The sequence below is a fragment of the Schistocerca americana genome, chromosome 4, assembly GCF_021461395.2.
Source record: "Schistocerca americana isolate TAMUIC-IGC-003095 chromosome 4, iqSchAmer2.1, whole genome shotgun sequence".
Lineage (NCBI taxonomy): Eukaryota > Metazoa > Arthropoda > Insecta > Orthoptera > Acrididae > Schistocerca > Schistocerca americana.
Window position 1 is genome coordinate 672,048,363 of NC_060122.1, and position 16,371 is coordinate 672,064,733.

At 41.6% G+C, this 16,371-nt stretch overlaps 1 long non-coding RNA gene across 1 annotated transcript in view; it reads left to right on the forward strand.

Annotated features, from left to right (window-relative positions):
* Positions 1-12,611: 12,611 nt before the first annotated feature.
* The window catches only part of LOC124613114, a 734,013-nt gene continuing 730,253 nt past the window's right edge, over positions 12,612-16,371 (forward strand). Inside the window, exon 1 of the long non-coding RNA XR_006979607.1 lies at positions 12,612-12,773. This is a non-coding gene — a long non-coding RNA (uncharacterized LOC124613114). The remainder of the gene's footprint in view (positions 12,774-16,371) is intronic.

Consider the following 16,371-nt stretch of genomic DNA (forward strand, 5'->3'; position numbering starts at 1 on the left):
CGGAGAGGTTTATTATCGAAATTACGAGAGAGCACATTCCGGGAAGAGATGGGCAACATATTACTACCGCCCACATATATCTCGCGTAATGATCACAACGAAAAGATCCGAGAAATTAGAGCAAATACGGAGACTTACAAGCAGTCGTTCTTCCCACGCACAATTCGTGAATGGAACAGGGAAGGGGGGATCAGATAGTGGTACAATAAGTACCCTCCGCCACACACCGTAAGGTGGCTCGCGTAGTATAGATGTAGATGTAGATGTAGATGTATTCATCCGAAAAAATGACGTTTTGCCATTCGTGCGCCCAGGTTCGTCGTTGAGTACACCATCGCAGGTGCTCCTGTCTGTGATGCAGCGTCAAGGGTAACCGCAGCCATGGTCTCCGAGCTGATAGTGCATGCTGCTGCAAACGCCGTGGAACTGTTCATGCAGATGGTTTTTGTCTTGCAAACGCCCCCCATCTGTTGACTCAGGGATCGAGACATGGCTGCACGATCCGTTACAGCCATGCGGATAAGATGCCTGTAATCTCGACTATTAGTGATACGAGGTCGTTGGGATCCAGCACGGCGTTCCGTATTACCCTCCTGAACCCACCGATTCCATATTCTGCTGTCATTCGATCTCGACCAACACGAGTAGCAATGTTGCGATACGATAAAACGCAATCGTGATAGGCTACAATCCGACCTCCTTACACGAGGCATCACAACAACGTTTCACCAGGCAACGCAGGTCAACTGCTGTTAGTGTACGAGAAATCGGTTGGAAACTTTCCTCATGTCAGCACCTTGTAGGTGTCGCCACCGGCGCCAACCTTGTGTGAAAGCTCTGAAAAGCTGATCATTTGCTTATCACAACATCTTCTTCCTGTTGGTCCTGTAGCACGTCATCTTCGTGGTGTAGCAATTTTAATGGCCAGTAGTGTATGATGAGGGTATTAGAAAATCGGAACAACATTATGAGAGGAGTCTTACGTTGAAACGGCTGCTACTTGGAATAGTAGCTGGAACGTGTAGCTAATTGTTGCAGATAAAACATTTACTTAGAGAGAGAGAGAGATAGTCTCGCTTGCAAAGCTGTTTTTATTACGAGCAACACGTTTCACCTGGTCAAGGCTTCCTCAGATTTTAAAAGACTATCAAAGCATTACATATCACCAACTAGCAGGGCGATGAGTCAGAACGATGGTAACAAACCGTCTCAAGAAAGAGCGGTTGAATAAAATGCATGTAAAATAGAGCGGCAAGGTGAGGCGCAGCGTAGAGCCACACATACATAGAATGACCTGGGTAATAGGTGATCGTTCAGTCACATGTAACATTAATTGTGAAACACCCTGTACGTACGCATGTACACACATGATTCATTCATTTTATAGCAAGGGAAACTACAGCTGTAATTTTTCCCGAGGGCATGCAGCTTTACTGTATGGTTAAATGATGATGGCGTCCTCTTGAGTAAAATATTCCGGAGGTAAAATAGTCCCCCATTCGGATCTCCGGGCGGGGACTACTCAAGAGGATGACGTTATCATGAGAAAGAGGACTTGGAAGAACAGTTGAGTGGAATCGACAGTGTCTTGAAAGGAGGATATAAGATGAACATCAACAAAAGCAAAACGAGGATAATGGAATGTAGTCGAATTAAGTCGTGTGATGCTGAGGGAATTAGATTAGGAAATGAGACACTTAAAGTAGTAAAGGAGTTTTGCTATTTGGGGAGCAAAATAACTGATGATGGTCGAAGTAGAGAGGATATAAAATGTAGACTGGCAATGGCAAGGAAAGCGTTTCTGAAGAAGAGAAATTTGTTAACATCGAGTATAGATTTAAGTGTCAGGAAGTCGTTTCTGAAAGAATTTGTATGGAGTGTAGCCATGTATGGAAGTGAAATATGGACGATAAATAGTTTGGACAGGAAGAGAATAGAAGCTTTCGAAATGTGGTGCTACAGAAGAATGTTGAAGCTTAGATGGGTAGATCACATAACTTCCTGGCAGATGGGTATGGGCTTGCAGTGGCTTGTTGCTGTGCTTACTTTATTGAATAGAATTGGGGAGAAGAGGAGTTTGTGGCACAACTTGACAAGAAGAAGGGACCGGTTGGTAGGACATGTTCTGAGGCATCAAGGGATCACAAATTTAGCATTGGAGGGCAGCGTGGAGGGTAAAAATCGTAGAGGGAGTCCAAGAGATGAATACACTAAACAGATTCAGAAGGATGTAGGTTGCAGTAAGTACTGGGAGATGAAGAAGCTTGCACAGGATAGAGTAGCATGGAGAGCTGCATCAAACCAGTCTCAGGACTGAAGACCACAACAACAACAACAACTTGTATGAATTTTGTACGGGGGAGGGGGGGGGGTCGATGCTAGTGCACGTTCACTTCCTGGCAGATGGGTATGGGCTTGCAGTGGCTTGTTGCTGTGCTTACTTTATTGCAAGAATTCACTTGTATATTTTTATTATTTATAAAGTGTAAATTCGAATAATTTTAACTGTATTCCTCCAAATATAGTTAAATATTTGTGCTGACCATCTCGACGCTGATGCGCTAGTTAATTGTAATCCAATAATAAGTTCTCAAGTAAATGACATGCTTGATTCCCATCAGCCAAAATAGTGATGCAGTCTAAATGAAACTGACAAAATGCAGCAGGCGCCTGTAAATATGACAATTTCTGTCTTGCAGAGTGTGTGTGTGTGTGTGTGTGTGTGTGTGTGTGTACGTACGTGCGTGCGTGTGTGTGTGTGTGTGTGTGTGTGTGTGTGTGACCCGGCGATTACATCACTGCTGGTAAAGGTGTAACGTTAGGTAACAATGGCTGGCTTCACTATAAAATTAATGTTGTGCCAGACATGTTTCGCCTTTATTTTTAAGGGAAGCTAATGGCATTTTATTTTGCTTCTTCTTCATATTCCTGTTTTTCCTCCGCCTTTACGAAATATTTCTTGTTCACTCTGCAATATTATAAGCAGTGACAACGTAACATTAGTCTATTTTCACATGCAGTAGAGAGTCTTACTCTTGTTTTACTTCGTGATGTAAATGTCAGCTGTACATCCGGGTATCGTTACCATATCGTGTGCCACTCTCTTGTGTGTTCCACAGATCGTGTAGTCTATATCTTCCTATAATCTGGAATGTGTGAATTTGTTCACAAAAATAACACCTTTATGCAATGTGACAGTCTCCTGTTTGTAAATGCAATACTCGTCTCAGCTTCGCACGGCACGTCTCTCCGAGACAAACGCTTACAAACAGGTGATAAAATGAATGCTATGCACGTTGTTATGTAGAAGATAACAGCCTTGTGACGGAATTTACAAGTCAGACTCATCGTTTCGACTGACAGGTTGGTAGACGTATAGAAAATCAAGAAACCTAAAGGCAATGAAATTATTACTCAAATCCTCAGTTTTATTGCTTGTGAGAAATACGGTAACTGGATTAATGCAGTGCGATCGAAAATTCGCTTTGATCAAAATAAATATGTCTAACTACGAGATACATTGCATTCATTCAGTCAGCCACCGCAAGATAGAAGCATTGACCACAGGTATTACTGACAGCAAACGTGACATCGTAATGATGAGTACAGGCCACAGTAAGTCCGTTGTATTGCGCAGTTCATTGGTTGGTGAACATGTCGTTTTCTCAAGCCCTACGAGTTATCATTGTTGAACGATATTTTGCCAATCTTTCATATGCTCGTGTTGTAGGCGCATTTGGTGGGGCATAGCCAGATTCTGCATCGCAGAAAAATTCAACAATAACGAGACCCGCCCGTTTCTGGGAATGCGGCTCAGTTGCAGACAAGACGAGTACCGAGAGACCAGCCACTTTGATGGGCTCGGTAATGGCTGAGGTGAGGGATATGGTGCTGCTTTCGCCTACAAAATTTTCAATGTACTGGCTGTCCAGTCTCAGATTTCGGTTCTCAGAAAGAGATGCAGAAGTTAAAATTTCATGCGTATTGTGTAGAAATTGAAGATACCAGATAAACGAAAGCGTTTCGTGTGCCAAGCGTGGCTTCGGTCATTCATAGACAGACATGTGTGGAATTTGCAGAGTAGACCATGTTTTCGTCACTGGTGAGGCGTGGTTTCTCCTTAAGCCGATATTGGACGACACATGCTCGAGTCAGGTGTAGACGCTTCGTCACCTAGCGGCAGAACGTGTGAAGCTGCGTTTTCAAGAGACGGTTGACCATCCGGAGAGAGTTTTCCGTGGATCCGCGCAAGCGCAGGTGTATGCGCGCATGCGCAGAACACTACATTTCGAGCGTGTTTTCTGCGTATTATTGTTTTCACTTGTGGTCAGCAGATGAGAAATACGTTAGCTTTCGAAGGTCTCTTTGGCTGTCGCCCAGAGATCCACATTTTTCAATGAGCAAGTTCTAAAAAAAAATTAGTATTGCCGTTAAGAAAAGCTGTATATCAAATAATAGCTTCTTAATGTAGAAATGGAACGAAACAAAGAAAGTATAAATGCGCTTATTGACGCTTACAGCAAGGAAAGGCCTGTATATAATCCTCTAGATACGCAGTACCATCATAAGATACTTCTACAGAAGTTTAATTGTGAGTTCATACGTTTTACGTTAACGTGCACATAATTGTAGTTTTATGTGTATGTATAGCGTTAATAGGTGCAAATACCGAACCTGTTTGATTTGATTACATCTTTTGTATTATTTCAGCCTGCTGGGAATGGTAGTTTTGAGACAACAGCTACACAGTGTTGAGAAAATAGCCAGAAGAGTCAGAGCAATTGTGCCGGCCGCGACCAGTGAGGACTGTCAAAGGCGTTTTGCATCTTTGCGGTCTTTATTGTGCCCATAGACCATAACTACGGTCGGTGATTGTACCGAGCTGAAAGGGAGAGAGAGAGAGAGAGAGAGAGAGAGAGAGAGAGAGAGAGAGAGGCACAGGCAATAATAAAAGTGCGTAAACCGAATGTGTGGTAGTTTCGTCATTATTGTGTAATCTGCGCGAATCCCGTCATGTAAATTGACAGCAGCTTGTGAGAACAAGACACATCCATTCTGAAGTTCCTAAACTTCTGTGGATCTTTGGGACTCAACTCTTTCATTAACAGAGGTATATGCCCCTTCTTTCATCCCTTCTTCCCAGCCAGGGTCGAACCTTTCCAACTGCTGTGGCATTACGTCGTCATTCTGCCCTTCTAACGACAACGGCAGGTATTTTCGCGCCAAGTTCTGCATAGATAATTGCGTCTTCCATGTCCAAAATGCTAAGAAAAGTAAACTGAATCATTCGCATGACATAAAGCAAGCACTTTATAGTCCATAACTCTGTGTAATCATAACGTAATTTTATTCTAGCTGCACAAAATGACAATAATAGCTTAATAAATACGAACGTAGATCTGTCAGAAGTTTCAGTATGAGTAAATAGCAGTTTTACAAAAATGTCAACTTTTACACTCAGCGGTGAAAACAAGCCTGCGGTTCCGTACATGTACCTTGGGATGTTGGTGCAGATTTACTTGTTAGGTCTATTGTGTAATAGTTCTGACGAAAAAGATGGCAGTTCCAAGATTTGGACGCTTGGGACGCTGGTGCAGACTTGTTGAATACGCAAGTAGCCAAATCACAAGAAATTGATTAGCAGAAAACCCACATGTGTTGCATAAAACCCGCACTTTGAGTATCATCTACCGTGTGGTGTCGACGAATGTTTGGCCCTATTTTCTTTGAAACTATAGTGGACAGTGTTGTCTACAAAGGCATCATTACACAGTTTCTTCCGCACCTTGATATAGATCAACGTCATTTCAAGTTGCAGGAGGTCGGTGCCACGTGTCATACATGTAATGAAACAATTCATTTCTTAAACGAAATTTTTGGTGATCATATCACTTGTAGAGGATTGTGGGCCTTACATTCTCTATGTTTAACGTCTCGAGGCTTCTTCCTCAGCGGACACACAGACGTGCTAATACATCGTAAAAAGGAATGAAACTGTTTCCAAACGCAGAAGGAACCAATTTCACAGCTGTTGCTAAATCTGAGCCACAAACGGCAAGGATCTTCGACGCATTCGCTTTTGAAGCATAAGTAATTACATTTAAAAATATTCTTCTATAAGAAATTAGAGTGAAGTGTAAGCCTTGTCGAATCATCAGATTCCATAAAACTTTCTAAATGTTAGGGAAAGTGTGTATGATAATAACAACAGACAACAACAGAAATATAGAGTGCGTTCCATAAGTAATGCGACCAATTTTTTTCTGACGCAACGGTACACCACAGCGTGTTGTAACCGGCTGGGCTAAGAGGAGGGGGGTGTTAGCTTCAAAAAGCTCTTTGTCTCATTCGGCTGCGAGCTGCCGGAGAGTCAGGACATAGGTTTCCGTCAACCCCGTTTTGAGTTAATGTAACACGGCACAATGGATGATTCTGTAGAGCAACGGTACGCTATCAAATTTTGCCTTGCCGCGCGGGATTAGCCGAGCGGTCTGAGGCGCTACAGTCATGGACTGTGCAGCTGGTCCCGGCGGAGATTCGAGTCCTCCCTCGGGCATGGGTGTGTGTGTTTGTCCTTAGGATAATTTAGGTTTAGTAGTGTGTACGCTTAGGGACTGATGACCTTAGCAGTTAAGTCCCATAAGATTTCACACACATTTGAGCATTTTTGAAATTTTGCGTTAAACTTGGGAAGTCCGCCACCGAAGCGTTCCATTACTTCAGCATGCCTCTGGGAATGATTGCTTGTCCAAATCACAGGTTTTCCGGTGGCACAAGTCGTTCATGGAGGGCCGAGAGGAGATCACCGACGAACTTCGCAGTGGACAGCCATCAACCGCACGAGTCGACGAAAATGTGACGCATGTGCGCGATTGTTTGAACTCTGACAGACGGCTGAGCCTTCAATTGATAGCATAAACCGTAAACATGTCAAAAACAACCGTTTTCCGCATTGTGACCGAAGATTTGAACATGAGAAAGGTGTGTGCCATACTCGTCCCAAAGTGTTGACCTACGGACACAAGCACATGTGAGTGCTTCGGTGCCGAGAAATGTTGGAAATGTGTGAAAATGATCCTCATTTTTTAAACTTAGTTATCACTGGTGATGGGTCGTGGATGTTTGAGTATGACCCTGAGATAAAAAGGCAGAGTTCAGAGTGGCACACCCCGTCGTCGCCCCATCCCAAGAACACATACATGAGCAAGTCCAGGATCCAAACCATGCTCATTGTCTTCTGTGACATCAGTGGCATTGTCCACCACGAATTTGTGGCTATCGGAACCACAGTGAACTCAGCTTTCTACTTGGAAGTGCTCAAAAGACTGAAAAGGAGGGTCTCGCGGTGCCGAAGCGACATCAAGGACACATGGAAAGTTCACCACGGCAACGCGCCGAGTCACAGCGCCTTCATTGTCAACGACTTCCTGGCCAGGACCAAGACCCCATTGGTTCCCCAGCCTCCCTACAGTCCTGACCTGGCTCCCACTGAGTTTTTTTGTTTTTTTTTTTTTGTTTCCTCGGTTAAAAGGAGTCATGAAAGGAAAACATTGGGACACGATTGAAAGCATCCAGGCGCATGTTACATCAGCTCTAAAGAACATTCCGGAAAAGGCATTCCAGGATGCCTTTCAGGCATGGAACAACCGCCTCCAGAAGTGTATCTACGCAAGAGGGTGCTATTTTGAAAAATTTTGATTATTTGTACGAATATATTCAATAAATGATTTTTCATGAAATTGGTCGCATTACTTATGGAACGCACCTTGTGTACTTCGCACGCATTAAACTCAGCGGCTGCAAATATACACATATTCGAAGGTATTTCTTCATGAGTAAGTTATGTTGCAGAATCAGTGTGATTCAGCTGTTTTTACATGTATTTCACGATAATTCATATCTATTAGTAATTTACTATTCCTATTTTAGCATATTTTATAAAAACTGCGTTTGAGTTTATGGAATAAAATGAATACTGCAATACATACAAACGCCCCTGTAGATGTGCGCAACTTTTCGATCGCCCTGTGTGTAGTGCTACGTAAAACGGAGAATGAAGAACTGAACTCGAAATACGAATAACACAGTCCAGTGAAAGGTTCTGCTATAACAAGGACATATTATGGGGCTATTATTTTCGTGCCTGTATCTGTAATTTTAAAATTAGATTGATGGGCACTGCAGATTGGGCATAGGCTAACTTACCAGTCGCGACACTCCGTCTCGTTTGTGTTACCCTCTGCGATAGCAGCGCCCCAAGTGATCATGAGGATCACTTCCGTCAAGTGAGTATCAGTGTCGCCAATTTAGCGACTTTGTCGCTAGAAATGGCGACTTTTGCCTTCGTCTTATCGACCAAAAAAAAAGAAAAAAATATTTTTAGCGACAAAAATTATTTAGCGACATATCTGGCGACTTTTGGAGTACTGACGACTTTTGAAGTACGAATCAAAACTATTTTGGGCCAGTATTTTCATTAACAAAACTAAGATTTTAACTGTAGAATGGGTACTACACCTACTTTGTTCTAGATTTATTGAGTTAAATTAAGTTCTTAGCAGATCGTGTAGCATTGTTCAGCATTTAGTAAACCTGAATGTGGGAATTGCCTACAGAGTAAGAAAGTCTTGACTATAGAACAATTCATTATTCATTACCCACTACCCTGTTATCGTCAATAGCGTATCGATCTATAATTCTTCAGCTTTTGAACTCCCTTTATTTTTCGAATTGACAAAAAACATACGTAATATAAAGTATAATAAAATACATTTCTGTCCAGCAACCTCTAATTTTTCGAAATATTAACTCGCTGTCAAATTATTACCACATGCACAGTGGTAACGCAAGAACAATTCGGTGGGGGTATCTCAGACATTATTACGTTTTAAAAAATGAACAATAGGACTGATATCGAGTGAGTAGATTGTTTCATGACCTCTAGTTCGCCTGAATTTTAATGTATTTTCAGTGATAGTAAAGTGGTGAAACTTATGTTGTGGTGGCTTACATAATGGATTTACCGCAGAAGAAGAAGCAGTGCGCTCAAAAATATGGGGTTCGTGGGAAGGAGAACCTGAATTCAATGGGTGGCTGAAACCAGTCGTTGGAGACTTATCCAAGGCAAGATATCAAGTATGTGCAACAGAGTTGTATGCTAAATTGTGTGATATTAGAAAGCATTCGAAAACTATTAAGCATAAACAAAAAATTGATTTAAAAAAAACACAAACCACCTTACCTGTGAAAATTGTTACGAAAACTACAGTTAGAATAGCAAGCAGAGCAGATAGCGCCCTTTCTTTATTTATTGCTGAACATTGTTCTATTTTAGCTGTAGATCATTTAGGAATACTGTGCAAGAAGGTGTTTTCCGGTGATGATGGCGCTAAAAACATGCAGTTACATCGTAAAAAGTGCACTAACATTATAACTGAAGTTTTGGCTCCATATTTTACACAATCATTGGTTGAAGATATAGGTAACCAAAAATATAGTGTACTAATAGATGAATCCACAGATGTATCAATATCTAAAATGCTAGGTATCGTTATACGGTACTATAGTGCAAACAACCAAACCATTAGATCAGCATTTCTCAAACTCGCTGTAGTAGAAACTGCAGCTGCAAGAAATCTGGCTGCTGTTCTTGTGAATTCTTTGAAAGATCTCAAACTTCCAATCGCTAATATGGTAGGAATTGGCACAGATAATGCTTCTGCAATGGCTGGAATAAACAATGGGGTTTTCGAACGACTCAAGAGAGAATATGGTTTGAAGCATTTGGTATTGATCCGTTTTATTTGTCACTCTCTTCAGCTTGCAGTTTCGCACGCCTCAGTGAATACCATACCGAGAAACATAGAGTTTCTTGTACGGGAAACCTACAATTGGTTCTCCATTTCACCTAATAGACAAGAGGAATATAAAAAGGTTTATGAGACAATAAATTGTGGAAAACAGACACTAAAAATTTCGGAGGTCTGTGTAACACGTTGGCTTTCAATTGAACCAGCAATACGAAGAATTCTGGAGCAGTGGGAATAACTAAAGCAACATTTTTCACTTGCCACGGTTCAAGGCAATTGTTACACTGCCGATCTTTTGTACAAGATGTATTGTGACGACTCAAATCATCTTTACATGTTTTACCTTAAACGTGCTTTAAAAGACGTACAAATATCAATTGAAGCTTTTGAAGGAGAAGACAATGACCCCACTAAATTACTAGATACACTTGTATTTCTCATGCAGTCACTCGGACAAAACATAGTTTTTCCAACTGTTGATTTGTTGACAACACCAGTTCCAAGTGAATGTATGTACGCAAATCCGAACCTTGGCTTTATCTTTGAACAGAAATTGTCTGAGTCAAGTTTGTCTGAAGAAAATAAAGTTTATTTGAAGAAGAGATGCATTCAGTTTAGTCTGAAACTCATAAAAGAAATTCAACAAAGACTGCCAAGTAACGTTACGATCCTGAAAAAAATGGCAATGCTGAATGTTGAAGAAACACTAAAAGTGAATAAAGATAATGCTGTAGCGGATGTAGCCAAAGAATTGGGTTTTAGTGGCGATTTCATAGACGGTATGCTGCAAGAATGGCATAATATCAACTTCATTAAGCGGAATAACACTACTAACACTGTTCGATTTTGGCGTGAGGTTTTGCAGTATAAAAATGCCGCAGGGGAGAATCCTTTTTCTTGTATTTCACAGCTAGCAATGACTGTTCTATGCCTACCGCATTCAAATGCAGAAGTGGAAAGAATATTCAGTTCTATGAACATTATAAAAACTAAACAACGAAACAGATTATCATTAAAGACAATTAATGCTTTGATCACATTGAGAGCCCAGCTGAAGAAACAAAATAAAGATTGTGCATCTTTTGACATACCGTCAGACGTATTGGAGCTTATTGGAACGAATAAAAGTTACTCTTTTGCGACAAAACCAGTCGAACTGCAACATCATCTTTTGAGCGTTGTTCAACCCTCTACATCAACAACAGGTCTGTCAGAGCATGAAACAGAAGAGTTATTCGATCTTCTGAGTGACGATGATGAATAGCTCACATACCGGTATGTATATATTTTGTAACCTAATTTGAGTTCTTGCTTTCTTTTGTTACAAATATAGTTGTATATTTCTAGTATATTTGACTTCTGTGATTGAAACAACAATTTATGTGTTGCATCAATTATGATAACATGTTTAATTAAACGTTAGCGTATTTTATATGTATGTTGTTGCAAGCGATGCGTCATTTGATTAAGATAATATAGCAATTACGTATAACACAATTTTTATTAATATTTTATTCCCCCCCTCCCCCACTGGCTAATTGCACCATTCACAGCACGAAATTTTCAGTACACCCCTAGTAAAATCAGTTTTAGCGACTTTCTAACGACTTTTGATATTGAATCTAGCGACTTGGGTTTTTTACAGTTGGCAACACTGGTGAGTACAAAACTTGGTGAGTGCGAATACTAATGTGGACCTGTAACGTAGTTTTTTCAATAGGTAGTGTATGTAGTGCCCTAAAACTCGACGGTAACTATAAAATGATGCCACATTTGTCGTTCTTTAATTTCTTAAGGATCCTGGGAGGTACGAACCAGTGCAGTACGGGCCAGTTTATTTACGATTATCTTGTAACGTACAGATATTTAGTGAATAATGTTTTTCCTAATAACAAACAAAAAAAAACTAGTAAACAGCAGAAGACTTAACCGAATGTGGAACGCAGAAAACGTTTATGGAGTGTTATAATTACATCACTTAACGTTCAAAATAAGCAACCACAACTCCAGCTTAAGGGAAAAGCACACAGACGTGATAATAAATCGTCAAGTAGTGGAACACTTTCCCAACAAATTCCACAATTGTTGCTAAACCTGAGCCACAAACGGCAAAAATCTCCAACGCATTCGCTTCTGAAGCAGAAGTAACTACATTTACAAAATATTCGTGTATTAGAAAGTCGAGTGAAGCGTAAGATTTGGCAAATCATTAGAATCCCCAAAACTTCTTTAAGTGTTAGGGAAGGTGCCTATGAAAGGTGCCTATGATAATAACAACGGACAACAGAAATACATATTTTCGAAGGTATTTCATCATGAATAAGTGGTAGCGTATGCCACTGAATCAGTGTGATTCGGCCGTTTTTTACATTATTTCACGATAATTCATGTCTCTTGGTCGTTTGCTAACGCATGGAACGCTAAAACATAACTATTTTATTAATTAAGTAGAAAATGATTAAAAGCAAACATTGTCCTTACAACACACGTGACTGCTTTCTCAAGGCTTGGAGCGCTAGAGCTGCCAAACCCTAACAACTTTCCTACCAGAATGTATCATGATATATGTATTATACTGTGGTGTGTGTGTGTGTGTGTGTGTGTGTGTGTGTGTGCGTTTTTCATGGAACACACAACTTCAGGTATTTGGTTAGGGAATAGAAGTCGTGTGTCACGACCCTTTTAGAGGAGTTTGAGGTACTCAGCGGCGCGGGTCTACTGCATCGCGCAGTTGCCGCCAGATGGCAGCAGGAGCTGAGTGGAGCACGACTCCACTCGCATTCCGGCACTGCTGCTCAAGCTGTGCCGATCGGGTACTGCCTGTAGTCTAACCGTTGTTCGTGACCGCCGATAGGGGCGATAGCGCCACCGCGATTGTATCGAAACAGACACATCACGTCCGTTCATAGTGTTGACAGCAGTCGTGTGTGTGTTGGGGATACGCTTCCCGAAGTCGTCGCTCAGGTGAGTTACGAGCACTGAACGCCAACGTGCGTTTGTTTACGTCGTTGACGTTTCGCACGTGGTTGGACCGCTCAGGGTCGCGTGGCGGTCCGAGATCGATACCCGGCCGCTGCTGTATTCTCCTCCCGCTGCTGCATTAATTACGAAGCTCCTCTGCCGGCATCTCGGGGTGTCCTCAAGTGGAACACGAGTGCAGAGAGTGCCAGCGCGGTGCTCCCGTGTCGTTGCTGGCAGCAGCTGACGTCGCCAGCTCCTGCCGGCCAAAGCTTACGCTGGCGGGAGGGTGGCCGCGCAGCGTGCCGTCTGCACTGCAGTCGTGTTGCACTTCAGCGGCGACCCACTTCTTTGTCTGCTTTCATCACGCCTCGTCAGCCACATGCTGCGCGGTTTCCTGAAGTTCAGAACAGTACTTCTGGTTATGAATCACGGGGCAGCGAATAGGAAGGCATTCAATAAAGCCTAAATATTGAACAGCTATATTCATGTTATCGCAGTATTGTACAGTTAAGGCTTTGCTCGACAGAAAGTTTCACGTGTCCACCTTATGTGTATAAATATATCATAGAGGCACTGTTAAGTGGTTTATCTTTTCCATGCTGCTGTGTCGTTAGACATTTGATTGCTGACGTCTGTACTCCGTAATTAGGTGATAACAGCCCCATTTCCTTCACCACAAAACATGTTATTGCGAGCGCACGGCTGGCATCCGGTTTTGACAGCTAGTGTATGTGACAAACTGCAGCAAAAAGTAAATGGTTAAAATTTAGGATTCGATTGACCTACCAAACGGACTTGGGCCTGAATTGTATTGTGAAAGTATGAGACAAAGATCATAAGTGGGTTTATTACATCTTTTACGTTAGTCCTAGCTAAGACAGAGTACGAAAGGGAAGAGCCCTCTATTTTAATTGACAATCAGGTCAATGTGTACATCTTTTAAGATTTTGTGAATTATCCGACTTGCTCCGTAAAATTTTAGGGCGACGTTTTTGTGTTATCAGGGTGGCTGACTCATCTACATTTTTGGTAACTGAACAACCAGTCACACTTTCTTGTGATCTCATTTTAGTTTTTTTGTTATCTTATTGTTTTACGTAATTTTTAGAATATCTAAACAATTTTCACGCACTTAAAATTATGTGAGCTAGAGCGATTGTGCAGTTGACACTGGGTGAGAGTGAGTGCGATTTTATCTCAAGACTGCTTTTTATCTCTGTCTTCACAATTTCTCCTTTCTAACCACATTCGGTTCTACTGATTTTGTACGTGCACTGATAACCTCGTAACTGTAATACGAGAGCGTTAAAAACGATTTTTGTGGTAGTACTGCTGTGATGTACTGAGTACGTCGCCTGCACCGCTGATTTATGTGCGGCTTGTCACGAGTCAGCAATTGTGCTACAGTGCTGTTATTTTAATGTAATCTTAACGTAGATTTTACGAAATGCCGTAGGCTCTTTAAAGCTGGGTTATTCGTCACTCAAATCTCAACGCATTCAGCAAGTATGTAAATTACGTAGTGGCGCGTTCATTGCGAAACGAAAAAAGTATGCTTCATTACTAACGATGCTTTCAATGTCAAGGAAGGTTAGTTTAGCTATATGGCCTCACAAACAAGCATATCATGTGATTCTGTATTAAAAGCACTTGCAGGGCGGAAATCAAGATTTACAACGCTTTTATGCGTGTGTTGTGCCAGCGCTTACTCTTCATTGCCGCAGTTTGGCTCACGATACTTGGCGACCTGTGGAAGTAACTTTGTTAATGGCCTACAGAAGATGAAAAAGGTGGTCACCCATTGGTACAGGTGGGTATTCAACCAGAATGGACGACAAGTGCATTTAAGGCGGTTTCTTTGGGCATTTCTGCTTCGCACGTACGGTGATGTAGACGGTGTTGGTAATACCTTTCCATTAAGATTCTTCCATTGGAAACTGTTTGATGTGACAAAAGGGAACTGACATTTATTGCACTGGGTTAATATGGCGTATTGATTACCGCGTAGGTTCAAATATGCCACGAAAAATGGCTGCATTTCTTCGTTGCTTGAAATTTAAAAATTCTCCTTGCGTGGTCGAAGTAAAATTGCGCCAGACAACGCAATTCTTGTCCATCGCGAGGAGGTTTTCTTAGCTCTGCAGGCGGGTGGTTGTCTATTTAGCCTCGATATGCGGTTTATTTGGGGAATTTAAAGGCATCCACAAGAATTCCTCATGTTTCTCAGACAACTGCAGCAACAGTCTGGCTGTCACGCGGGAAAAGGCCTGTCCTTTAATTTATTGAAGTAGGACAGTCTCAGTACCAGAGTCATTATTATTGATAGGAAATGACGCGTTTCGCCCCCTTTCAGCATCATCGGATTGGCGAAAAATTAATGTGGAAAAATGCCAATTATGGACATTAATGGACGAATGTTGGTATTCCACATTAAATTTTTACGCCCCAAAAGGGCGAAATGCGTCATTTCCTGTAAATGAAAGATTTTGTAACCGATATTGCCCCTTTCAAGAAATTCATGACTGGTTGCTGTACCAGGCGTCCAGTATGAAATGGAACCAATTTACCTGTTCTTTAAGTTGGTGACTAAAATGATTTAAGAAAAAAAAGTACGTTATTGCTATTAAGCGCAGTAGGGAATTAACGTTAATTTTGTCATGATAGTATACTAAGACTGTCGACTAATTATGGCATTAAACACTACCGTTCCCGTTGTCATAATCCAACCAATATTTGTCGCATTAATTTTTTGACCTATCGTGAATAGTGTTGTATTGTAAAGTTTTTTGGGGTACATGGCCCATTTTTCCACAGTGGAATAAATTTCTTTAGATACAGACTTAAAATCTGCAACGCTCCGCTCCATTGTGAGAACGCCAACTGGCCCCACACCTACTCATCCTGCAACTCGGATGACGTACGCGGTTCAGCTTCAGACGCCTCATTCTCGACGACGAACCAGCTAAGAGCAGTTACGTGTGTGCGTGTGTCCGTTCAGTGCAACTGAGCTAGGGGGTCACAGTGATTAGGATACTGAATTCGTGTTCGAGAAGCACAGTCTTTTCCGATGCTGCTAGATGAGATCTTAAATGGTTTCCGTGAAGCAGAGAGATGACCGAATAATTCTTAAAAATTGTAACAGTCCTTTCGCTTCCCCATCCATGTCAATCGAGCTAGTGGCCCGTTTCTAATGAACTCAATGCTGCTGAAACGTTCAACTTTGATTTTACGTTTTGTCTTGCACGTACCCTACTTTAGACTCAACCTTCGGCATATGCGTAAAATACACATCTCAACAACAGCTTGGAATATTGTAGAGGCTGCTACAGTGACTTCTTATAGTACACTCGTTGACGTTTGTACAATGGCCCAAAAAAAATAATTATAATTCCTACTGAAAACAACGATTCTGGTTAACTACAAAAAATCATTACAAAACAAAGCAGGCGCTCCCCTAAGTGACGTCTTGAAAACAGAAACAGTGAAAATCTTTATCTGCTAATGATGATCATTAATCTGTACTAGTGAATATGTCCTTCGCACACAGAGATGAGTGCTTCCACTGTGTATGGCATACTCTGGATGAGACCATCAAATTTAT